This window comes from Rattus norvegicus, chromosome 9 (genome assembly GCF_021556685.1).
Source record: "Rattus norvegicus strain SHRSP/BbbUtx chromosome 9, alternate assembly SHRSP_T2T, whole genome shotgun sequence".
NCBI classification, from domain to species: domain Eukaryota; kingdom Metazoa; phylum Chordata; class Mammalia; order Rodentia; family Muridae; genus Rattus; species Rattus norvegicus.
In genome coordinates, this window is record NC_141542.1 from 13,840,707 (window position 1) to 13,866,061 (window position 25,355).

The 25,355-nt window shown below is 44.0% G+C and overlaps 1 long non-coding RNA gene across 5 annotated transcripts; it reads left to right on the forward strand.

Moving 5' to 3' along the window:
* The first annotated feature begins 1,471 nt into the window (after positions 1 to 1,471).
* On the forward strand, positions 1,472 to 19,328 carry LOC134480323 (putative sperm motility kinase W). 5 transcript variants are annotated; one of them, NR_197364.1, is given in 7 exon segments: positions 1,472 to 1,573; positions 9,764 to 11,338; positions 11,773 to 12,268; positions 13,522 to 13,916; positions 14,912 to 15,046; positions 18,226 to 18,463; positions 19,014 to 19,328. It is a non-coding gene; the product is annotated as a putative sperm motility kinase W (long non-coding RNA).
* Positions 19,329 to 25,355: the final 6,027 nt, after the last annotated feature.

A 25,355-nucleotide genomic window follows, 5' to 3' on the forward strand; every position in this document is an offset into this window, starting at 1 on the left:
CTTTTAACAGATTACAGAAGAGAAACACTGATGCCTCCTGCGTGTAGATACACTGATTATTTTTGAAGACACTGTGTTAGAATACAAAGCGTGTCTTAGTTAGGGTTTTACTGCTGTGAACAGACACCATGAACAAAGCAAATCTTATAAAGAACAACATTTAATTGGGGCTGGCTTACAGGTTCAGAGGTTCATCTGTCATAATCAAGTCAGGAACATAGCAGTGTGTAGGCAGGCTTGGTGCAGGAGGAGCTGCAGGTTCTACATCTTCATCTGGAGGCTGCTAGGCCCACGGTATTAAGGCAAAGGCTCACAGTGACACTTCTATTTCAACAAGGCCATAGCTCTCAATAGTGCCACTCCCTGGGCCAAACATATACCAATCATCACAAAAGGCTTTCCTGCTGGTGACCTGAAAATCCCAGGAAGCAGTGATCAAGGGGGAAATTTTACAAGTGTAGTAGGTAAGGGGATTGAATGGGCCTTGTTTAGAATGTAGAGTCTTCCTGGAACAGGGAACATGTACACATTTTCACATACATGATTAAATGCATGAGAATAACCATTGGAGGAGGATACACTATTAAACGTGAACAGTTTCAGGTCATAGATGTGCCTTTTAGAGATAAAGGAGAGAAGGCTTGGGGAGAGAGAGACAGACTGGTTGACTGACTGTGAGGGTCATGGCAGCTAGAATAGAGCCTCACCCCAGCAGCTTAACATTGAGCAGGGCTCAGCCAAAACGATAGTGGAAATGAAAAGGGCAGGGGGTGAGAGAAACATGGAACCAATAGAGTGTTCTGATTAAGGCTCAAAGTTTTAATATTCAGCACAGTGTATATAAAGGGAACAACTACAAAACCCATCCCCAGAACAGCATAGCAACAGCACATCTGTCTATGCAACAGGTTTCCATATCTTTGTAGTCTGTGAATTCCAGCACATCAAAGCTTGCAGCTGCAGCCAAGGCAGGTGTTGCTGTTCTGTCTGATGAAACCTACAGCTCAAGGTCTGCTCCTCCTGCCTTTCTGGGTTCATGTTCAAGGTCTGCATAGCCTGTGCAGACTGAGGAGGTCACACTGACTGAGGAGAGAAACAGACTTAAGATTTGCACTAGTGCTACATAGAAAAGACAGGGACATGACAGAGGACGTCCGGGATTGGAAATGCCATGGAACCAACTGCACAGCTATGCTGATCTGCATGGCATTGGCGGCTCCCATTATGGTGAATTATGTTTCCTGATAATCTGAGGCTAAACAAAACCTTGCTCCTATAAGTAGATCCTTGTCTGCATTTGATCACAATCACAAGGAAACAGCATTACAGAAGTTGGGGTCAAGAATGTGAGAGGAAATACATTAAAAAAACCATCAGATCTCTGATTGGCCTATTGCATGTGACATCATAATGAGACTGCTAGAATGTTAGATACCAGCCAATAGCAGGGTTCTCTCTAAGGCTGGGTTCTGTCCTTGTGCTTCAGAGAGGCAGTTGGTTTGTGAGAGAGCAGTTGGACTCAGTTGTTTCTCACAGATTTGGCCTTTTCCTCAACTTGTTGGATCTGAACATAGTGAGTTTGTTTCCTAGGTTTTCAGTTTGGGCTTTGGCATTTGGCGTTCATTTACTTTTTATTTATTTACATTCTTGGTTTGGGTTTTAAGGATACTTTTATGTTCTTTTTCTTCATTTCAACTGCTATTCCTTTGATCAAGTTCATTTACTCATCCTGTTTGCCTTTGTTTCTGTCTATTTTACACCTTTGGTGGTCTGTATTAACTGTACACAATGAGGAAATCATCATGACTTCACACATCTTGCTTGTCCTGCCTTTGGATTCTATTTATTGGCTTTACTTCATTTCCCTTCCATTGGATGTGACAAGTCCTTCCCATAGCTCAAGGGTGCAATCCCCCTGCCTACTCATGGCCTGTAGGAAACAAAATGAGACACTTGTGTTTGTGGGATCGGCGTGTTTGAAGTCACACTTCTCTAGTTCCACTCGTTTTCCTGAAACATTGCCCTGACAAAGTTATTTCATCTCATATGTTGCCTGATGATGAAAAGAGTTGGAAAGTGTGCCTTCCCTCAGTTTCACAGAGTACTGAACTTCTTGCCAATCACTGCTGTTAGTTGTTGAGACTGCAGGAGTTGTTTCACAGTTTGTTGGTTTTGCTCTTGGGGTTTGTGTTTGGACTTTCATAGTTATATTCATGTAAACGTAAGTTTATATTCACATTTATATTTTTACTTTCTTTGATTCTTCTCTCATTCCGAACCTCCTAACAGCATCCTCACCTCACTCACTCCTCCAAGGTTTCCCCTTGCTTCCTCTGTCTCCCAAAGTCCCCACGGGCCCCCTGCTCCCATTTCCTTCAGAGAGGTGGCCTCCCGTGGACAGTGACGGAACATGGCAGAACTAGATGTAAGAAGCCTTTATTAATATTGTTGGGTTTTCTTCTAGGGTTAACTTACCTATGGTATCTGTTTCTTCATTAATTATGACCTAATTTTCATTTTGAAAACCAAGTTTGTAATTTCCTTCCTTACCTTTTCCTTGTATAAAACATATATTTTTCTTATTTTCAACGTATTCACTTTACCTCCTGCTCACTGTCCCCCTCCTGATCACTTCCTCCCACAATCCTGCCTCCCATCCTCTCCCCTTCCCCTTTCAGTGGGTGGGCCCCCAGGGTATCCACCCACCCTGGCATATCAAGTCTCTGCAGGCTTAGATGTATCCTTTCCCACGGACACAGACAAAGCACCCGAGGCTAGAAGAACATTTTTCATGCACAGGCAACAGCTTCTGGGATGGCCCCCACTCCAGTTGTTCATGACCCACATGAAGATCAAGCTACACATCTGCTCCATATGTGGAGGCGAGGCCTAGGTTCAACTGTATATGTTCTTTGGTTGGTGGTTCAGACTTTGAGAACCCCAAGGGTTCTCAAGGGTTAGTTGATTCTGTTGGTATTCCTGTAGGGTTCCTATTCTCTCTGGGTCCCCACAGTCCTTCCCCCATTATTCTACAGGAGTCCCCAATCTTCATCCACTGTTCGCTGCAGGTGTCTCCATCTGTCTGAGTCAGTTGGTAGGTGGTGTCTCTCAGAGGACAACTGTGCAAGACTCCTGTCTGCAAGCATACTTATCCTCAATATGTATGGTACACAGGATATATATTAGTTGTGACATATATGTTATATGTTATATAATATGGTATTTATGGTAATTGCTTATATTATATATCAAAGTATTTTGTTATTTGAAACTATAAATATACTATTTTATGACTACAAATTATTACAGGCTGAAATTGTAATATCATAATATATATATCGTGATTATAAAACAAGTATAATACACTACACTAAATTTATATTGCACTTACATGTATTATAAATATATTATCAATAAGACACACCCAAAATACAGCAAACACATAGGCGAATGCTAGCAGCAATCCACTGAACTGAGAATGGGACCCCCGTTGAAGGAATCAGAGAAAGTACCGGCTCGAGACCCCATATGAACAACAATGCCAACCAACCAGAGCTTCCAGGGACTAAGCCACTACCTAAAGACTATACATGGACTGACCCTGGACTCTGACCTCATAGGTAGCAATGAATATCCTAGTAAGAGCACCAGTGGAAGGGGAAGCCCTTGGTCCTGCCAAGACTGAACCCCCAGTGAATGTGATTGTTGGGGGGAGGGTGGAAATGGGGGGAGGATGGGGAGGGGAAACAAATATGGAAGGGGAGGGGGATGTTGGTCCGGAAACCGGAAAGGGGAATAACAATCGAAATGTAAATAAGAAATACTCAAGTTAATAAAAATAAAAAAATAAACAAGCCATTATATTTTATTTTTTACATACCAATCTCAGCGTACCTCACGTCCCAATACCCCCTCATATATCTTCTACCAATCCTTCTCCAGTTGTTGGGAACACCCATGAAGACCAAGCTGTACTTATGCTATATTTGTGCACAGGGAGTCGGGGCACCTAGGTCTAGCCCATGATCTCTCCTGGATTGGTGGTTCATTCTCTGGGAACCCCAAGGCTTGTGTAGAGTGGACTTTGATCATTATCTCCTGAATACCACATTCTGTCCACCATGTGTTTGTACTCAGGCTTCTCCTTTCTCCTGAAGCACATGGGACAAAAATGTAGCCCATTTCTCTTTGTGGAACTGCTTTCTTTCAAGTAAAAATTTGTGTATGTGCAGCGACTTTCCTCGTCCCTCAACAGTTCACTGTCACAGTGCTTACTACATGTACTCTTCCCCAGTCACTCCTTACAGGCTTTGCTGTTGTTCAATTAATTTTTGATACAAATTGTCCTACTGCTCCTCAATGAGGCCATTTTGATTGTGAATGAAGGGCTCTGTAGTCTGTTGTTGAAATGGATGTGAAATACCGAGGGCTCTCATTTACAATTTTCATGTTTATGTTCACCAAGGAAGGGAGCTAGCTTATGCTTTCTTTTCCATCGTGATTATTTGGTTGGAGGAAGAGGGCAATACTAACAGACATGAGTTTGGATGTAGTCCTTTGCTTTCTCGTTCATGACATAATTTCTGTAAGTCTGGTATATATTTTTCTCCAATGTTTTTACACATTTGGGTAATCCACGGGGGCGGGCCTCAGATTGTTGGGAGTACTGTTTTTGTTTTTGTTTTTTTTTTTTTTGAGTTTCTTTTATTTTATTTCTTTTTTTCATCTAAAACACGAATTTATTACTTTGGGTAAACACTTATGTTACAGGCAATTGATACGTAAAAGTTAACAAATAATAATTTTTTTGATTTATTTTTGTCTTTTTTTATTAGATATATTGCTATATTTATATTTCAAATGTTATTCCCATTTGTGATTTCCGGCCCATAACCTCCCATGCCCTCCCAATCCCCCATATATGTGTTGTCCGACATCCACCCCCTCTTATCCCATCATCCCCAAATTCCCCTGCACTGGGGTTCCAACCTTGGCAGGACCAACGTTTCTCTTTCCAGCAGTGCACCAACAAGTCTATTCTCTGCTTCTTATGCAGTTGGAGCCCTGGGTCAGTCCATGTCTAATCTTTTGGTAGTGGTTTAGTCCCTCGAAGCTCTGGTTGGTTCACATTGTTGTTCTAATGAGGTTGCAAGCTCCTTCAACTCTTTCTTTCACTTTTTCTCAACTCTTTCAATCCTCCCTCTAATTCCCCCCAAGGATGTCCTGTTCTCAGTTCAGTGGTTTGCTGCTAGCATTGACTTCTGTATTGGACATGCTCTGACTGTGTCTCTCAGGAGAGATCTATATCCGGTCCCTTTCCGCACGCATTTTTTTTAGCTTCATCAATCCTATCTAGTTTTGGTGGCTATATATACATGGGCCACATGTGGGGAAGCCTCTGAACAGCCATTCCTTCAGTCGCTGCTCTAAATTTGCTTCCATATCCCCTCCTATGAATATTTTTCCCCCTTTTAAGAAGGAGTGGGAGCATCAGCATTTTGGTCATCCTTCTTCTTGAGCTTCCTGTGGCCTGTGGATTCCATCTTGGGTAATTCGAGCTTTTTGGCTAATATCCACTTATCAATGGATGCACACCATGTATATTTTTCTGTGAGTGGGTTACCTCACTCAGGATATTTTCCAGTTCATTCCATTTGCCTAAGAATTTCATGAAGTCATTGTTTTTGATAGCTGAGTAGTACTCTGTTATGTAGATGTATCACATATTTTTTTAAAATTTATTTAATACTTAATAATAATTCTTTGGTTTCCGGGCAAACATCCCCCTCCCCCCTCCCCTTCCTTATGGGTGTTCCCCTCACAACCCTCCCCCCATTGCCGCCCTCCCCCCAACAGTCTAGTTCACTGGGGGTTCAGTCTTAGCAGGACCCAAGGCTTCCCCTTCCACTGGTGTTCTTACTAGGATATTCATTGCTACCTATGAGGTCAGAGTCCAGGGTCAGTCCATGTATAGTCTTTAGGTAGTGGCTTAGTCCCTGGAAGCTCTGGTTGCTTGGCATTGTTGTTCATAAGGGGTCTCGAGCTCCTTCAAGCTCTTCCAGTTCTTTCTCTGATTCCTTCAACGGGGGTCCTATTCTCAGTTCAGTGGTTTGCTGCTGGCATTCGCCTCTGTATTTGCTTTATTCTGGCTGTGTCTCTCAGGAGCGATCTACATCTGGCTCCTGTCGATCTGCACTTCTTTGCTTCATCCATCTTGTCTAATTGGGTGGCTGTATATGTATGGGCCACATGTGGGGCAGGCTCTGAATGGGTGTTCCTTCAGTCTCTGTTTTAATCTTTGCCTCTCTCTTCCCTGCCAAGGGTATTCTTGTTCCCCTTTTAGAGAAGGAGTGAAGCATTCACATTTTGATCATCCGTCTTGAGTTTCATTTGTTCTAGGCATCTAGGGTAATTCAAGCATTTGGGCTAATAGTGAGTGCATACCATGTATGTCTTTCTGGATGTATCACATATTTTGAATCCATTGCTCTGTTGAAGGGCATCTGGGTTCTTTCCAGCTTTTGGATAGTATAAATAAGGCTGCTATGAACATAGTGGAGCATGTGTCTTTGTTGTATGTTGGAGCATCATTTGAGTATATGCCAAGGAGTGGTTTAGTTGGGTCCTCAGGTAGTACAATGTCCAATTTCCTTAGGAACCTCCAGATTGATTTCCCGAGTAGTTGTACCAGTCTGCAATCCCACCAAAAATGGAGGAGTGTTCCTCTTTCTCCACATCCTCACCAGCATCTGGTTTCACCTAAATTTTTGGTCTTAGCCATTCTGACTGATGTGAGATGGAGTCTCAGGATTGTGTTTATTTGCATTTCCCTGATGACTAACGATGTTGGACATTTCTTTAGGTGCTTCTTGGCCATTCAATATTCCTGAACTGAGAATGTTTTGTTTAGCTCTGTAACCCATTTTTTAATAAGGTTATTTGTCTCTCTGGACCCTCACTTCTTGAATTCTTTGAATATTTGGCAGCTACTATTTTTGCTACTCAATACTCGTTGCTTATGATTCTTGTGTTTATGTGTTTTATTTCATCTTATTTCAAAATTCACACAGGTCTACAATCTCCTTTCGTATATTCTTATTTCTGGAAGCATAAAACTTGAAATGTCCCTGAAAGATCATCTGGATTGTAGTCATAGTAGAGTATTTGTAGAACATCATGTCAGCCATATTGCACTCTAGTTGGAAGAGGAGAGTCTGGTCTCAAATTGGAGAGCCACTATCCAAAGGAACCAGAGCAGTGAAGCAAGCTGTTTATTGGTGGTCTGAGCTTTGAACTGACAGATGATAGCTTAAGAGAACATTTTGAGAAATGGAGCACAATTACACACTGTGTGGTAAGGAGAGATGCTCAAACAACCTTCCAGTGGTTTTGTTTTTATTACCTATTCTTGTGTTAAAGAAGCATATACCACGATGTGTGGTCAGCCACACCATGTTGCTGGGTGTGTTGTGGAACCAAAGAGAGATATTCTAAAGAGGATTCTGCAAAGCCTGGTGCTCATTTAATGAAGAAAATTTTTGTTGGTGTTATTAAAGAGTAAACCCCAGAATATAATCAGACAGACTACTTTAAAAAGTATGGCATGATTGAAACCATAGAAGTTATGGAAACAGGCAGAGTGGGAGGAAGAGAGGATTTGCTTTTATAACTTTTGATGGTCATGACACAGTTGACACAATTCTTGTTCAGAAAAACTATAATATCAATGGGCATAAGTGTGAACTGAAAGGCCCTTTGTAAACAAGAGATGCAGTCTGCTGGATCACAGAGAGGTCATGGAGGTGGATCTGTCTACTTGATGGGTTGTGGAGGAAACTGGTGGAAGATGAGGCTACGGTAATGAATGTGGTGGCATCAGAGATAGTCATGGTGGCGGTGGTGTTAGATATAATGGATTTGGAGGTGATGGTGACAGCTATGGTAGCAGTTCTGGCTACAATAGTAGAGGAGGTTATGGAAACCAAGGTGGTAGATATGGTGATGGTGGAGGAGGACATGATGGTTACAATGAAGAAGGAAATTTTGCTTGAGGTATCTATGGTAGTGGTGGTAAGTTTAATGACTTTGGAAATTATAGTGGGAAGCAGCCATCAAATTATGGAGCCATGAAGGGGGGCAGTTTTGCTGGAAGAAGCTCAGGCAGTCCCGATGGTGGTGCCTACGACTCTGGAGGTGAAGTGGTGGATGTGGCAGCAGAAGGTTTTAAAATAAAACAGAAACGGCTACTTTCTACTACAGTCTTAGTGGGAGAGAGAATGAGGAGTCGTCAGGAAAGCTGTAGGCTCCTTTGAGACACTCATCCTGAATGCAGTGGAGGAACTGTAAAAATCTGCCAGAGAAGGAACGACGATCTATAGTCAGAGAAGTCATTGCAGCTTAAACAGGAAGCCCCTCGTGTTCAGGACTGTCATACCACAGTTTGCAAAATAGTGCAGCCACCGATTAAGGCAAGAGTGTCAATTAGATGTATATTTCTGAGGTCTTTCATTTGTTGTAACCTTTTCTTTTTCTTTTTATTACATCAGATGTATTGCCCTGTAAATTTTGATATTGGTACAAGGAATAATAATTGAGTAATTTTTAAATTAAAAAAATCATCTCATTGTTTTCTTTTTATAGTCTGTAGAAGTCTCAATTGATAACTCAGGTTAACTGTTTGCATGGTTGTCTTGAAAATAGCCAGCTCATTTTTTTTTTATTAACTTGAGTATTTCTTTTTTTTTTTTTTTTTTTTTTTTTTTTTGGAGCTGGGGACCGAACTCAGGGCCTTGCGCTTCCTAGGCAAACGCTCTACCACTGAGCCAAATCGAGTGTTATTCCCTTTCCTGGTTTCCAGGCAAACATTCCCCTAATCCCTCCACCCCCTTCCTTATGGGTGTTCTTCTCCCCATCCTCCCCCCACTGCTGCCCTCCCCCCAACAATCTAGTTCACTGGGGGTTCAGTCTTAACAGGACCCAGGGCTACCCCTTCCACTGGTCCTCTTACTAGGATATTCATTGCTACCTATGAGGTCAGAGTCCAGGGTCAGTCCATGTATAGTCTTTAGGCAGTGGCTTAGTCCCTGGAAGCTCTGGTTGCTTGGCATTGTTGTACATATGGGGTCACGAGCCCCTTCAAGCTCTTCCAGTCCCCCGCGACTCCTTCAACGAGGTCCTATTCTCAGTTCAGTGGTTTGCTGCTGGCATTTGCCTCTGTATTTGCTGTATTCTGGCTGTGTCTCTCAGGAGCGATCTACATCCGGCTCCTGTCAGCCTGCACTTCTTTGCTTCATCCATCTTGTCTAATTGGATGGCTGTATATGTATGGGCCACACGTGGGGCAGGCTCTGAATGGGTGTTCCTTCTGTGTCTGTTTTAATCTTTGCCTCTCTATTCCCTGTCAAGGGTATTCTTGTTCCCCTTTTAAAGAAGGAGTGAAGCATTCACATTTTGGTCATCCGTCTTGAGTTTCATTTGTTCTAGGCATCTAGGGTAATTCAAGCATTTGGGTAATAGCCACTTATCAATGAGTGCCAGCTCATTATTGATGTCATGTCAGTATTTCCCTTTGCATGCCCAGTTCACTGGAACCATTTCTGCTCTTTACCAGGACTCCTGCTCTACCAGTTTTTGGTTGGGATCTTCTGGGATTTATATGTCCTTGAGGTGCATCATTGGGTGGTTTGGGATATCTTAGGTTTCATGACAGAGAATTCTTAGTTGTAAGCCTTCATTCCAAACTTGCATTCATTTTTATTTCTAGCCTTGTATGTTCCTGGATTAACACATGCGATTAGGTGGTTGTCCTTGAAGCAAGCATCATGGCCGGCCACACAGAAGTGAACATCCTTGAAAAAGATTTCCGGATCTTGCTATCTCTGGGTTCTGGCTCATATGGAGAGGTGAAACTTGCCTGTCACCTTCCCACAGGCACAAGGGTGGCTGTCAAGGTCCTTGATAAAAACATCAACAGTGTGGCTGACATCACTTTGGAGGTGGAACTCCTTCAATCTTTAGAACACAGAAACATTGTTCGATTTTTTCACATGATCGACACACTGACAGCAAGTTACATTATCATGGAATATGTGGCAGGAGAGGACCTTGAGAGCTGCCTCAGATCACTGGGCTGTATGAAAGAGGAGGAGGCCAGACCTATTTTCCAGCAGGTGGTGTCGGCGGTTCACTTCCTCCACCAAAGACACATTGCACACTGCGATATTAAATTAGAAAACATTCTGGTCGATGCGGCAGGAAATGCAAAGCTTTGTGATTTTGGTATGGCAATTAAAATTACAGAAGGGCAGATGCTGGAGGAGATCTGTGGCTCCTTGCTCTATTGGGCCCCAGAGATCTTGGCAAGGAAACCCTATGATGGGCTGGCAGGTGACATGTAGAGCTTGGGCATCGTCCTCTATGTTCTGGTCACTGGGCACTTTCCATATCTAGAAGCTACCACTGAGGATATGCACAGGCTCATCACTACTACCATGTGTCCCATTCCTTACCACTTGTCAAAACCGTGTCACATCATCATTGCACGTTTACTCATGGTCCCCACCTGGTACAGGTTGACAATATATCAGCTGGTGGAACGACCGTGGCTGGGCCCCATTCAAGAACATAGGCTGCTTGCCACAAAAGGAATACTTCCCAGGATCGTGAACACAATGTGCACCATTGGTTATACCTGTGAAGAGATTGTGTCATCCCTAACACACAGGCAAGTCAAAGGTGAAGTAATGGCAACCTTTAATATTTTAAAATACCAGCTGAACTGTGAGGACAGCCATCAACAAGTGGAGAAGCCCTGGGCAAACAGCAGCCCTGCAGGTGCCCTTAGCCTACTTCCAGCTTTGAAGAGGAGAGCGAGTGAACCTGTTCCTTCAACCCGTATAGAAGCTGGCAAGAGTCACTTTCAGGAGGATGGTGTGGAAGAAAGAGGCGAGAGTTGCAGAAGGTACCCCATGCTCACCAAATACTCCTCCGTGGACCTAATGCCCTGTTCAGATGACCCAGTACCAGAAGGATATTCTCTGGCAGTTAACATCACTAATACTGCTACAGAGGACATTGCAGTCAACAGAAATTCTATGGACAGCCTACGTGGCGAACACTTCTCTCCATTATCAGCCCAGGATGGAACAGCCACAGGGTTTGTGAACATGGGCTTTTTTGAAGAAGAACCATCCCCAGAGCTCGACATTTCCAGGGACCAGCCCCAAGTTGGACCCATAGCTTCTGCTTCTAGGCCACTTAGGGGCTGGAAGCTGATGAAGAAGCGAATTTTCCGTTTCCTGGAAGCATGCTGCTGCTGCTGCTGTCTGCCCTCCCCATGGTGAGCCTGAATCCCTGTGTTAGGTGCAACAAAGAAAAGATGGGATAGTGAAGTCCCTTAGAAAACACAGCTGGACTGGCTACCCAGATTCACAATTCCTGTGCGGTTAGGATATGCCTTTTAATATCCTCTGCAAACGATAAGATGGACCCTCTAATACGGCAAAAATATAAGATGTCTAGCACATTAAATGGCCCAATTCCACAGCTTTACCCTCATTTAAATGTCTAGAGGGTTGAGTCACAAGCAGATAGCATAGCATGGGGCACATTGGGTTGAAAGAGATAGAGGACAGTTTAGCTAAAGGGGAGAAATTTTATAGAGGAAGGAGGAAGGTGAGAGCTATGGCAGATCAGGTGAGTTCAGTGCTGAATAAGTCCTACCTCTGTCACGGTCAGTAATAGATGCACTTTCATATTTCTTTTGCTTTGAAGTGGGGAAACTGAAATGAATTAGTAGAATTCCGGCCCTATTGAGGAGTGATGCCACAGCAGAAAGTCAGGACAGAACCCCAGGCTGCTGTGTTCCTCCAACCCAGGGCTACACGCTTCTGTGTCCCTCTCCAGCTCTTGGGTCTGAACTTTCAGTGTGCAGCTCCTTCAGTTTCCTCCAGCCCCAGCACTGCTTCGTGGACAGAAAGGTGCGCATAAGGAACATCTAGCGGGGGAGGCTCCACCTCCCCAGCTCTGGACATGCTATAGGACCAGTGCCTACAGCATCTAAAACAGAGGCCTCTACAGGCAGGAATGACCTGTCTCATGACAAGGCCTCTGTCATGGACATTGAAGACAGGACTTACTCAGTCCTGAGGAGGACGAGTGTCATCATCTTGGTCACTTTATACCCTCCATCTTATTTTGTGACTGTCCTTTGGAAAGGCCTGCAAGAACCATGTAAGTCCCCTGGAAGGAGGAAAACAGGTGAAAGGAGGTAAGCGGAACAATTGGCAAATGGGATGGAATGGGAAACAGAAATGAGAGGGTGTAGTGTGAGGAATAGATTCTGTCCTTAGGAACTTCCTGTCCAAAAAGTGCCATGAAAGAGATGCTTGTTTTGGACTAGGCAGGAGCTTGGGGCAATCAAGAGTAGGAATAGAGTTCCTGAGAGGTACAGCATGTAACTAGATCAGCCTGGCCAACGATGAGGAGAAGAGGGCCTGCTTGGATGGCTCCTTGCATGAGTCAAGGCAGACAAGTAGGAAGCTGCCTTGAAGCATCATCCTGTTCTATGCTCCTGAGCTGTCAAGTGGCAGGAAAAAGGTATAGCCCTGTAAAGTCAGTTGGTTCCTATCCTGCTCAGGACTCCGGAAGTCCTGTCTTCAATGTCAATAACAGGCCCTTCAGGATTCTTTGTTTCTTTTGAGGGGAAAGTGAAATGGCATAGTTGAGCTATGCCTTTGGTGTTGTATGTGCAACAAGAGGGACGCAAGTCAGATATTGGAGGTGCTGTGTAAAAATATACCAGGGCTACAGGTCATAGCACCCATCCTCCAAATATACAGTTTCAGCTACGGTGTTTAAACCCTTCACCTCCCTGGAGCGCCTGCCCTGCTTGCTAGATTTCCCTAAGTAGTCACATGCAGCTGTGACCTGATAAAAGTCTATGTCCCTAGTTTTGTCATGTTTGTGGAAAAAGGCTTTGAGAGCATCTAGAACAGTGGCCTCTGCAAACAGAGCAGACATCCATGTAGTTCTCAGGCTCCACTCCACTCTGTTCACTTCATCATACCCAAGCTCCCTTCTGAAGGTTCTGTGGAAGAAGGCCATTAACCCCGAGTGAACTGTTGGAGCTGCGGATACACAAAGGGAGATAAGAGGGAGGAATAGGGAAAAGAAGAAATGAGTGGACATGGAGAGGGACAAAGCAAGAGTGTGCTGGGACACTTCCTGTCAGTGATGAAGCAGAAATGGAGGAATGTGTGGTCTCGGGCAGGAGTTTGATGAAGAAAGACTAGGAACCATTGTCCACCGCAGACAATGTGGGTTGTGAGGACACTGCACACCATGTGAAGTGGTCCTGCTCTGATGGTTACTGACATGTGTCAAGGTACAGAAGTAGGAGTTTGCCCCAATAAATACCCTCCTGTTTGGGGCGACTGATGGAGGGTGTGGCACTGGGGAGTCTGCTGCTCTTGTCTTATGCAGACTACGTCTCATCTGGTACCTGTGTCTTTTTCTTCAAAGCCTCTTTCATCCAGGCCTTCCACGTTTCCTCCCATGTCATGTTTGAAGTATCTTTTATCATTCTCCCGTCTCATGGACTGATTCATAACTGTCATTTGAGCTATGTTTGTTTTGCTCAACAATGGCAAGTTAAATAGGTATTACCGAGCCTGATGCCAGATATTGCCTCTAAGAGGCCAGCAGCCATGGTACTGGATTGTATCTACTGCCAATCAAGAATCCAGGCTTAGACAAGAACAATGGTGATCATGGAATTGTAGATGTCAGCCCCTGGTGGGGTATGGAGAATGGAATGAATGTTTCTGTGAGGTGTTTTTCAGGACACATTTCAGGGAAGGAGAAACTCTCAGGGTTGACCTGGCAACCGAGCTTCACAGACAATCCAGAGGCCTAAGGTGAGTGAATCATGCAGCTGAAAGTAAGATGGAGTCCAGTAAGTATCTGTGTGCTGTAGACCATGAGTGTCCGAAGCCTGGTCTTCATATAGTGAAGGAAGGAACACAGAAGGTGGTTTATGCCAGCATCGCCTTCTCCTAGGGAAATTGTTGACTGTTTACTGACAACCAATGGGAACATGAGGGACGACGGAGCTGTGGTAAGGCAGGAACTGCCTGCTCCTTTATACTTGGCATCCAGCTTCCATTCTGCCCAGCTGTCCCTGGGCACATTGACAGCAGTGGTCAAATCTTCTTCCCAACAGGATGATGGGAAGTTTGGCTGTCAATACTTCCTAGAATCTGTATCATCTGGTGAGTCCTGTGTCAACAGAACAGAAAGCTGAGTTCATAGTGGTTGAGAGTAATTTTGACTTTCATGGCATCAACCAGGGTCAGCTTGTGTTTCTATTGCACATCATGGAAGCTAGAGCTGTTGAATGGATGGGCTTCTTTTTAATTCTTTAAAGGGGACAGTGAAATTTCTTGTCCTAACATTTAGTTTTTATTTTTTGAGACAAGAACTTAGTACATAGCATTTTTTTTTGTTCTGTAAATCATAATGTAGAATTGGTGGTTCCAAAACTCAGTGAGATCTTCCATGGCACTGCATCTTGTATGCTAGGATTGTACATGGGTACAGCAGCAATAATAAATTCTTGTAATCTTTCCATGTAGAACCATTCCAGTCCTGAGCTTTCATCATTTGTGCATGGCCAGGAATTGAGCTGGAGGCACTGACATCCAGGGTCGACTAGGAACAGTGAGCAAACCAACCTCAAATGTAACCTTCAGAATAGAAGTCTATGTTCCCATGGGAGTGGACACCTGATGGTGGGAATTCAGTCTAGAATACTTCTGTGGAGAGAAGCCAGTGGGATAGGCGTGTGTCATGCTTGACACCATTTGGATATAGGCCTCAGAGTGTGACTCTCTTACCTTGCCTGCTTTCACAGGATCCCTTAGCTGCCTTCTGGGCATAAGTCACATGACCTCAAAGTGACAACTTCAGGATACCGTAGACTACCTAGCCAGTCTTGTCGACAGAATTCTTTCCATCTGAGCCAAGTGGTCATAGATGAAGACATAAGGTGGGTCACTGAGACAACTGGTACCTGTCATTTATTATTGAAAGCACAGCTTTCACTTCATGGTCATCTATGGTAGAGGAAAGACTCTTGTTCTCCTGATTCAACACCAAGATACAGTCTGATCAGTTGCTGACTTTCATGACTAGTTTGGATTTCATGGGTCCCACAGTGCTGTCTTTGCTTGTCAAACCACTTTGGATTGAGTTTTAAACCACTGAAACGTGTTGATCCTGGCAGGCTAATGTGGAGATTGGGATGTAAGAATCTGAGTTCTGCATCACCCAAAGCACTGTACAATACCTCATGGAACGTCTGTGATGGGACAGGTAAACTCTCCACATAAGAATTGTCGAACATGTTAGGGAGACCCCGTCCTATTCCATATCCTTAGAGCTTTGTCATTTATGTTCAGGTTCCTAACCACCAAACTTCTATTGAGTGAAAACAAGCCATTTCTGTCCTTGGGGAAAGCTTGTGACACACAGCACAGTCCTCCTGATCTTTATCTGTCTCTGAAAAATGTCAAAATTTCATAATTGAGGCTGGTTATGTGGAGTTTTCTTCCTATATCATCTTCATATAATTTTTTCATTATATTTTCTTTTAAAATTTGTCTTATTCCATTGAAACATTAAATGTTTTCCATGGATGGGTATACACATTCAAAAATCTGATTTCATAATGCCGTTCCCCAGAAGCTTTTAGCTCTTTGTAAACCATCATAGTTGAGCTCAAGATGGACCTCCGAGGATGAGAAGCACAGGTTGCAGAGGCAGCATGAACTCCATTAACTTTTGCTGAAAATGGAGGGTGGAGAACTAATGTTTTGCATGGTTCATATATCCTCCTTGTTTGAAGGGATGAGCCCTATATATTGTGAGACATGGGGTTTCCTGCTGTAGAGCGAGAGAACAGAATGAAGAATCCTGTAGGAAATCCATAGAGTCTGTGTCTATTTACTGATTTACCCAATATAGAGGCCTCTATCCAACACAGGAGCAGGTAAACCATCTATGAGTGTTTTCTCCACAGGAAACCATATTTAAGAAGGAAACATGGCCCAGGCCTACCCTCTCACAGCATTGTTTTCAGAGTGTACCTTGAGCCAATACCATGTCCAATCTGCCCATGAATGTGCCAATTCTTTGGGCAAATCTGTACAGAAATACTACAGCAATACTCATTTCTCTGCTTTTCTCATCAGATTTCCCACATGAGGAAAGACCAGCTCCATCCCTCTTTCCTCATGGTCCCCTCTCTGATGTTGCATTTGCAGCCTCCCTGTATCCCCGTATCCCTCCCATCACAGAAGTCATAGCTCACTGCATGCTGCCTCAGTTTTTCTGTATGCTTAGGAGACTCACGGTGGGGAGTTTTATCAGGACCGTATCTGTCTCCTAACAGGGGAGTACCAGCAATGAAGGGAAATAGGAATCCTTTTTAGTAGGAATACTTGGATCCTGCTTCCCTTTTGAGGGGGTGGGTTTACGTAGCCAGGAGCACAGTGATAATAGAAGATAAATTCTTGGAATCTTGTCTAAACTTAGCACTACATGTTAGCAACCATGAGGATGCCCTGGAAGGGTTCCTTCAATCCCAAGATAAGTGATGGAAAGACAGAGGGAGATAGTGAGAGATAGAGACACAGACACTAAGGAGTGGCTCTCAGGGAACATGAGATAACTTAGTGTAGGCGATTCTCTGTACTAAAACAGTTGAAGAGGAAACTTTGAAACAAAGAGTGCAAACATCTTCACTCACATCTATGTCCTGACATTCATACTGCCACTGGACTTTTACTGCATTTGTATTGGCTTCCAGAGCTAGGGTACAAATAACCTACCAGAAATGAAAGATAGAGTTTCAAATTAGCTCAAAACTCAGGAACAGGATCTGACTCAGGAAGACAGATTGTTAAAAATGCAGGAGAACCTATCGAGACTCACTGACCCTCCCCCTATCACCAGATATGAGTAAATGAGTAATGAGTTCTGTACTGCCCCTGTGATAGATACTTGTTCAAGTCCCGGTTATGCCCTCCAGCCATTGAGTCCTGCAGAGAGTATTCCAGGAAACAGGCTGGCCAAGCCTAACCAGATGTGTTTCAGATGCAGATGCCTCATCAACACTGACAAACATTTACCCTAAAGGACAATCAAGATCTGTTCTCAGGAGAATGCTTGCCCTTTCCCCTCATTTAAGTCCTAGAGTCTTAAGAACAATCTTGTAATTTTGAGAGTTTTCCCTTGTGACATTTTTGGTATTTCCTTTTGACATCCTCTCATCTCCTGGAGTTTGTGACTTCTTCCTTTAAAAAGCCCTTCTCCCAGCCACTCAGGGTCAACACCTCTGTCTCCTGCATGTGATACGTGTCGGCCCAGAGATCTCCTTAGTAGATCTCCATAATAAACCTCGCCTTTGTGTATACATCCAAAATGGTCTCTCTGTGTCTGGGGTCTGCGACTTCTCGAGACTTGAGTAAGGGTCTCCATTCGGGGATCTTTCAGAAGAAGATAGCCAAGAGGCAATTGGTCATTTTTTGCTTCGCCCATAGCTGGTCTGCTTTTAGTGACCACTAATGTAGTCTTCAATACTGATGCACCTTATGGAAAGCCAGACCAGAGCAAAAAAGACATTAGTAAGGTAGCCATGTCACGAAATCCCAGGAGAGACAGCAGAAATGAATGTTTGGCCCCACCATTTGCCATTGATTCCAAGTATGTGAATTTCCCAGTGCAGAGTTGATGCCCAAGAGACCAGAAGAGTATAAAGTGGACATTTTGTGTTGCAGCCACTAGAGGGAGCACGTTGCTGCCTGTTACCTGAGAGAAGAGAAGTCAGCTCTTTAGGGCCAAGCTTACAGACTCAACACCTTCCTTTCCACACAGCCTGCCTGAGAGAGACACCTGGACAGGTGTAGTCAACACAAGCTATTTCAACCAGGACCTATCCAAAGATGACATTACAGGCCAGTAATACTCATCTCCCAGAGAAGAAAACTGAGTCCCAGAGATGATCCGTAGCTTGCTCTTTTGTACAATGTATGTTTGGCTCATATACTATAGAAACCCAACCAGATATTTGACTCAGACAGAATGACCACAAGCATACTGACTTCCTTGTAGTCTTACTGTGTACACTACAGTCACTGGCCATGTTCTGTCTTCTCTAATCTGCAGGTTCTGCTGAACAAGATCTGTGGTCAAAGATCCTTTCACCGTCCTTGCATTCTGACTCATCTAGAAAATTGTTAAAGAAGATGGTATAGGAAATGCAGTGTCCAATCCACATAGAATGTTGGGAAACTGCTTAATTCCTTTCTTCTAGTTCCTGTTTATGGGACAGACGCAGGCAAACAAGCCAGACCAGTCCCTGAAAACATTATTTCCTGAAGAGAACCATTGAGTTCTTTATCACTTAAGTCACATAAGGGGAAAATAAACATTATCCCTGCTTCATTGGGTACTGAAGTCCACCCAAAATGAACAGGCTGTGTGATCTGAATAGTCACAAGTCTTAGGTAGGACAGTGAATGTTTCTGGCAACATCATCATGTATCTTCAATGAGCCTTCTCTAGTAGATAGACGTCTGTCCACATCTTGAAACATGTACCCAGAAAGTTCCTGCCTCAGGATGTGGCACACATTACTATGACACTGGCTGTGGAGAGCATCTCCCACCTACACTTCTCATGAATGAGTATCATGTCATTGCCTGAGATCTAGAGGAGCTCAGAGGCTTCACACAACACCAGGAGGACATGCTGTGGAAGACAATGAAATGTTTTCCCTTCTACCATCCAACTACACACAACCACTCCACATTTCCAACCATATCTGGGCACTCTACAGGAGGATCTCTTCGTGAAACCACCCACTGGGTAGATATAGCCGATTCACTGCCCATCTTAGATAGTTTGCATTTTGGCTGTGAACAACTCTCACCTATGCTTCTCTATTCTCACAGATATTCAAGGAATCACTCCTGAGCAGATGAAGTATGTGTCTCCGCAGAGCCTGAGCAAGTGAATGTGCCTCCATGTCTGTTGTCTAGACTGGATCTCCTGAGAAGGCCAGTGGCCATGGACCCAAGGACCACTTACAGGAAGATGGTGAAATTGAGGGCGTTCTGTTGGGCCATGTCTTAGTGGTGTTGGGTAGATAATATTCACAGTCAAAAAGTACTAAAGTGTTTCAGTACAATTCCAAAATCAGCTTTGAATTGGTATTCAGAACACTTTCACACATGGCTGAGAGAAATACAAATTGACCTGAACCCTTATGCCTGCCTAGTCACTGTTCTTTTCTTCAACAGTTCATTTTTTATACACTTTACACCTTGATCACAGCCACCTTCTTTCCTGTGCTCCCAGTCAGGGCCTTACATATCATTCCTCTCATTGCTCCATCTACCTTCTTTTCAGAGAAAGAGGGAGCCTCCTTTGGGCACCACTCCACCCTGAGACATGTAGTCTCAGCAGCACTGCATACATCCTTTTTATACATCATCTATATGCTCAGCAAAACCACTTCGATGGCCAAACACCAAATGGAGCAAACAGCTGGTCCTAAACCTAGAAGATCTGACAGAATGAAGACGAGATTCCTCCCTACCCGGCCCTTCTCATTCCATCCCTTCCCACATTGTCTCAGAGTTAGAGGAAGTGCTCCAGAAAAAGAACAGAGACTGGACAGATATGACTGAGCACATAGTCTAGCAATAGACCCACCTAAATCAGGCCAGCTAATTTTGTCAAAGGCAACCAGGGAAATCAAGGCACAAAAAAGTGAGCTGCCGTCAAAAAATGTTGAATTGTGTTAAAGCAAATATTAGAAAATCCATTGAAAAACAGAACACAGTCAACAAAGTTACTTGTGTCTCCAAATGCACACAATATAATTTTTATATACATGTTAAAGAAGAGGCATATATGAATTTGTCTCATAAGTAGGATGATCAGAGAAAATGTAGAAGATGAACTGTGCAAACGAAATCCTTAAGAAAATCAAGAACCAGACAATGGCTGGAGCAAAAGCCTCCCTAGGGCACCTACAAGGAACCTGACTCCTAACACACCCCAGGAGACAACACATCCCTGTACTACCTAGAGATTAACAAGTAGAAGTGCTTTAACATACACTCTCTTCCATCCATGCAACTCTAATAATTACTGCATAAGCAGAAGGGGTAGAGGTCGAAAATGATCACTATTCAAGCCTTGGTGATTAATTCCAGCTCTGACAGTCAGCACCATTTTGGCTCCCAAATACCCGAAGCCAATAGAGGGAAGAGGTTTAAGATGGGAGACATATAGGACTCTTTGGACCTGGTGTGTCTTGCTGTTGCTCATGGAGAACAGGAAGGCCAGAGCTGCAAGTGTCCACTGATTCAGATATGCTGCTACATATCACCCACATGAAACATCTCAGCCAGCTGCTGCTGCTCAATCCATGCCAGGGACCAACCTGTGCTGTCCATTCCACATGCCTCTGCATTGCTAGGTGTCAGGACCTGGGAACACTTGCTTCCCCCGTATCACATATACTTCTATATATTTGGCCTTGCCCTCACACTTGTCCTCTGACATAGCCACTCCACATCCACTACTAGGTGCCTGTTCTATATGACCCTCTCCTACCACTCTAGTCAACACACTAGATTCAGGACGTGCCAGATATGTTGTCCTCAGCTGCTGTGCTCCAACACCCATGCAAGTAATTGTGCTAGCCAGATGTCCCCATCCATGACACCCCCAAATGTACTAGAGTCATCAGGACACCTCCAGTACAAAGCCCCATGTACTATCTATCCTCTGTGTCTAGCGTTGCTGATACCAACTATGTCATACATAAGTCTCAAGACTGCAGGATTGAACAATTTGATACACAGTAGTGCATAAGGGCTCAACAAGGTGTCCAGTGAAACCTGAAACCAAGCTACGGTGGCAGGGGATGGATTATCTTGTGGACCTGATAAATAGCAGTGCCTGAGTGGGTTTGGCAGTAGGATTGAGGGTATCTAGTAAGATAGTGGTAGAAGCTCCTGATACTGAAATGATTGATTTCCAGAGCATTAGCAAGATGTTCTGTAATGTCTTATGAACACAGTAATGTGTATTGAGTTCCAGCAGTAGGGACCTGAGATATACTGGTCTGTGCAGGGGACCAGGTTGCTGTCCAGCAGTAACTTATCAATAGTATGTATGGAGCACAGGTGGTAATTATGATGTTATATGGAACAGTGTGTGTGTGTGTGTGTGTGTGTGTGTGTGTGTGTTTGTGTGTGTATGTGTGTGTGTGTATTGTGAGGGGTTATAAAGTTTGGTGTGGTGTTTTCACCTGCAGTGAATATGAACCTAAAATCTGTTGTTGTGGATTGTAATGCACTTTGGATTACATCTGTGAATGTGAGGTGATTTAGTCAGTTTTCCTTGGAACCTGATATCATGGAAGACATCGATCCTTGGAAAGCAGTGAAATGGATGTTAGCCAGTGTGTGTAGAGAACCTGTGACTTTAGGGAGGTATACCCAGCAGATCCTTGCACTATGGGTGTGTGTGTGTGTGTGTGTGTGTGTGTGTGTGTGTGTGTGTGTGTGTGTACATGAGCGTATATCACTTTTACTGTAGGTAATAAGAACTTACCAGGACCCCATACCTAGGGATGTGGATGTTTGTGTACATGGCGATATCTTGAATAATGTGAAAGTCAATTTAGGTCTCTGAACACATGGCTAGGTAGCTGGTTCTGCTAGGTACCTAACCCCATTCAGAGCCCTAAATTGACTTTCATGTCATTCAAGATATTGCCCTATAGACAAAGATCTCCATAACACTTCTAGGTATAGGGTCCTGGTAAGTTCTTATTCCCTATAGTCAAAGTCACATCCATGCATGCACACACACACCCCTGGTGCTAGGGTCTGCTGGGTATACCTCCCTACAACCAAAGGCTCTCTTACACAGCTATGGTTCAGATCCTCACAGTAACATCTTCTTTTACAAATCCTCACATGTTCAGATACATGTATACCTGTCCCTAGAGCCACACTAGGAACATGCACACATGCATTCATGTACACACACACACACACACACACACACACACACACACCCCAGGAGATTGAAAAGAGATGGCGTGGGAGGGAGGGAGACAGAAATAGAACAGAAGCACAGATACATAGATTCCTATACAGAGGCAAGCATGCTGTCATGGCAACCAGTTGGGTTGTGCTATGGACAAAGGTCCATGTATGCACACAGATATACACATGGCTACATTTTTTGGCCTGTTAGGTATGAATACACATACACATGAGCTGGGTTTCAGTTACTGATATCTTCCCAATCAACTAATTCTCCACACATGTTTAGATGTAGGTTCAATTATGTGTCTCCTACCTGTAACTAAAAGCCTCATACAATACATGGCTTTGTCTGGTTCTACATGGCATTCACATGCAGCCAAAGCCACAATACACATAGAGTTAAGTTTCAGCTCTTGCTAAGAGCCTTCTTCCCTACAGTTAAAGTCCCAAAGCAAACAGGAACCTAGGTATTGAGTCCTGCTTGGTAACCTTTTCCCTCCAGCAAAAGCTCAAAAATAAGAATAGGTGTCAAGTCCTTCTAGTTAACCCCTTAACTGTGTCTCCCTCCATGTCTTATATTCACATCTCAGGATTAGGAACAGAGGATATAAAGATCTTCTGGGGCCACAAGCTTGGAAAAGAGTTATGGCTAAACATCCATATTTTTCTGCTACAAGCAGGCTTGTGTAGCTTTCAGAAGACTGTGTGAAAAATAGGATGGCAAATGTGTGATCTGTGATTCCTATGTGTAGCCCTGCACCCTCGTTTGCATATGTGATGAGTGTGACTTTGGATCTAACCAGGCTGTTGTGTGATCATTGAAGGTTCCGAATTCTTTGATGCCTACTCTTGTAAACAGTGTATCATTCTGGAGAAAGATAGAGATTGTTGCCCAAAATTTGTCAATTTGGGGAGCTCTAAGCGAGCCCTGTTCTATGAGCACAAACGATACAGGCCCAAAACGGGATGCAGCTCAAGGGGAGTGCCCAAGACCTAACACCGTTCCTGAGGCTATGGGGCTTTCACAAAAAGGGACTTATCTTGACTGCCCTCCGAAAGACCTAAGAAACAGCTGAGAGAGTCAAATGCAGATATGTGCACCCAACCAATGAACAGAAGCTGCTGATCCCTGTTGTTGAATTAGGGAGAAGCTGGAGGAAGCTGAGGAGGAGGACCACCATGTAGGAGGATCAGCAGTCTCCATTAACCTATACACCCATCTCTCAGACAGTGGATCATCATCCAGGCAGCCTCCAACAGCCGAGATGAGGACGCCAACACATATACAGCGGACGCCCCCCAGGTCTGGGTTCAGTCAGAGAAAATTCACCTAATCCTTGAGAGAGTGGAGGCCCCAGGAAGTTTAGAGGTCTGGTGGGGTGGGTGGGGTGAGGACATCCTTGTGGAGACATGGGGTAGGGTGGTGAGATGGTATGGGATGTGGAACAGTTGGGGAATTGGGGTTGGACTGGGACAGGAATAAATCTGTATTGTAAAAATAAGTTAAAAAAATACGGCTTCAAGAAAGGTAGTGCTTGGGTGGCCCCGTCTTCCCCATCAAGCTGCTGCAGCTGCCAGGAAAGACACCTATTACCACCTTCAGAACGAGAAGGGAGCTCAGAGTGTCACCAGAGCAGCCTGCTAGTGCTAGTGTCCTGGATCCCTGTCATCCCTTCTTTCCCTCCCCGTGTTGCAGAAATGGAAGCGAGTTCCCATACAGCTCTCTCGCGGACTCTGTTTGTAATTAAATGGAAAAGGAAATCTGTGCTCTCCTCATTCATCCTTTCCACGGCCCAAGCTTCAAAACAAGTCTGTGTGCAGCCCTGACTGTCACTTAGAAGTGTGGTCTTGCAGCAGCTATGATGGGGTTTTCCTGTGACCCTCAGTGTGACCAGGTGCCATCAGAATAGTAATGTGATATGACACTTCCCAGGCAGTGCTGGGTTCATGGTGTTTTCCGTCTTGTAAATTGGAAGTTTCTGTTATTCTAATAAAGTTGGTGTGTATTTAAAACAAACGTTCTGGTAATTGTCTATCTAGATATGTGTTCCCAGACTCAATATGTTTCCTTTATCCATCCTTTTACCCAAAAATATGGCTCAGAAACAAAGAGCTTTAAGGAGTTGAACATCTGAAACTAGGCTTGAATTTACAGTTGGTAGAAGGCTACAAACCCATTGTTTTTGATTAATGATGTGGAGGGGCCAGCCTACTGTTGGTGATTCCACCTCTTTAAGTTGGTCCTGAGTTGTGTGTGTGTGTGTGTGTGTGTGTGTGTGTGTGTGTGTGTGTGTATGTGTGTGTGTGTGTGTGTGTGTATGCGTGGAAGGCGTAAAGAACAAGACTGTAGACTGGTTTCCTCATTGTTTTCTGGCTCTCTTGCTGTATAAATTCCTCTCCCAACCTCCATAAATGATGGACTTTGATCAAAACAAGTAAGCCAAATAAAATCGTTTACCCCACATTAATTGGTGTCTATAAGAAATACAAATTATACTAGGACTATCCTAAGAGAAATCTCAGTGTTTGAATCCTACTGCCTTACCTCCTGAGTGCTAGGATACAGGTATTTAGCATAACACTGAATAGATAAATAGAAATCTTGAGATAATGTAATGATGGAAAATAATTGCAAGTCAATTTCTTGGCAAACAAAGACAGCGTGAGGGTTTTCTCTCTCTCTCTCTCTCTCTCTCTCTCTCTCTCTGTCTCTGTCTCTGTCTCTCTCTCTCTCTTTTATGTCATGATTAAAGTTTCCCCTCTTGGTCCTCGTTTCACTCCTCCTCTGTTTTTCTTCAAAAAAAGGGCGAGCCTCCTGTGGGTATCAGTCTGCCAAGGCAGGTTCCTGGCTTTCCAGGCAATGTCAGGGATGGACTCCTTCTCATGGCATGGGTCTCATTTGTTGGCCAGTTCCACATTTTTGTAAACCACCATTACCCCAGCACATTTATTAGGCAAGATAAATTGTAGGTTGGAGATGTAGTGGCAGGGTTGGTGTCCCAGTATCTCCACTGGAAGTCTTCCTTGGCTACAGGAGATGGTCAGTTCAGTCTTGATATTCCCTTATTGCTAATAGTCTTGCTAGAGTCACCATCATTGATTCCTCAAAGTTTCCATTGCCCTAGCTTTCTAGTTTGTCCTGGAGATGTGTCTCTCTTCCATTCCTGTTGTTCCTCTCAGTACTCTCTCCCTTTGTGTGACCTAAACCTGATCCCTCCTGGT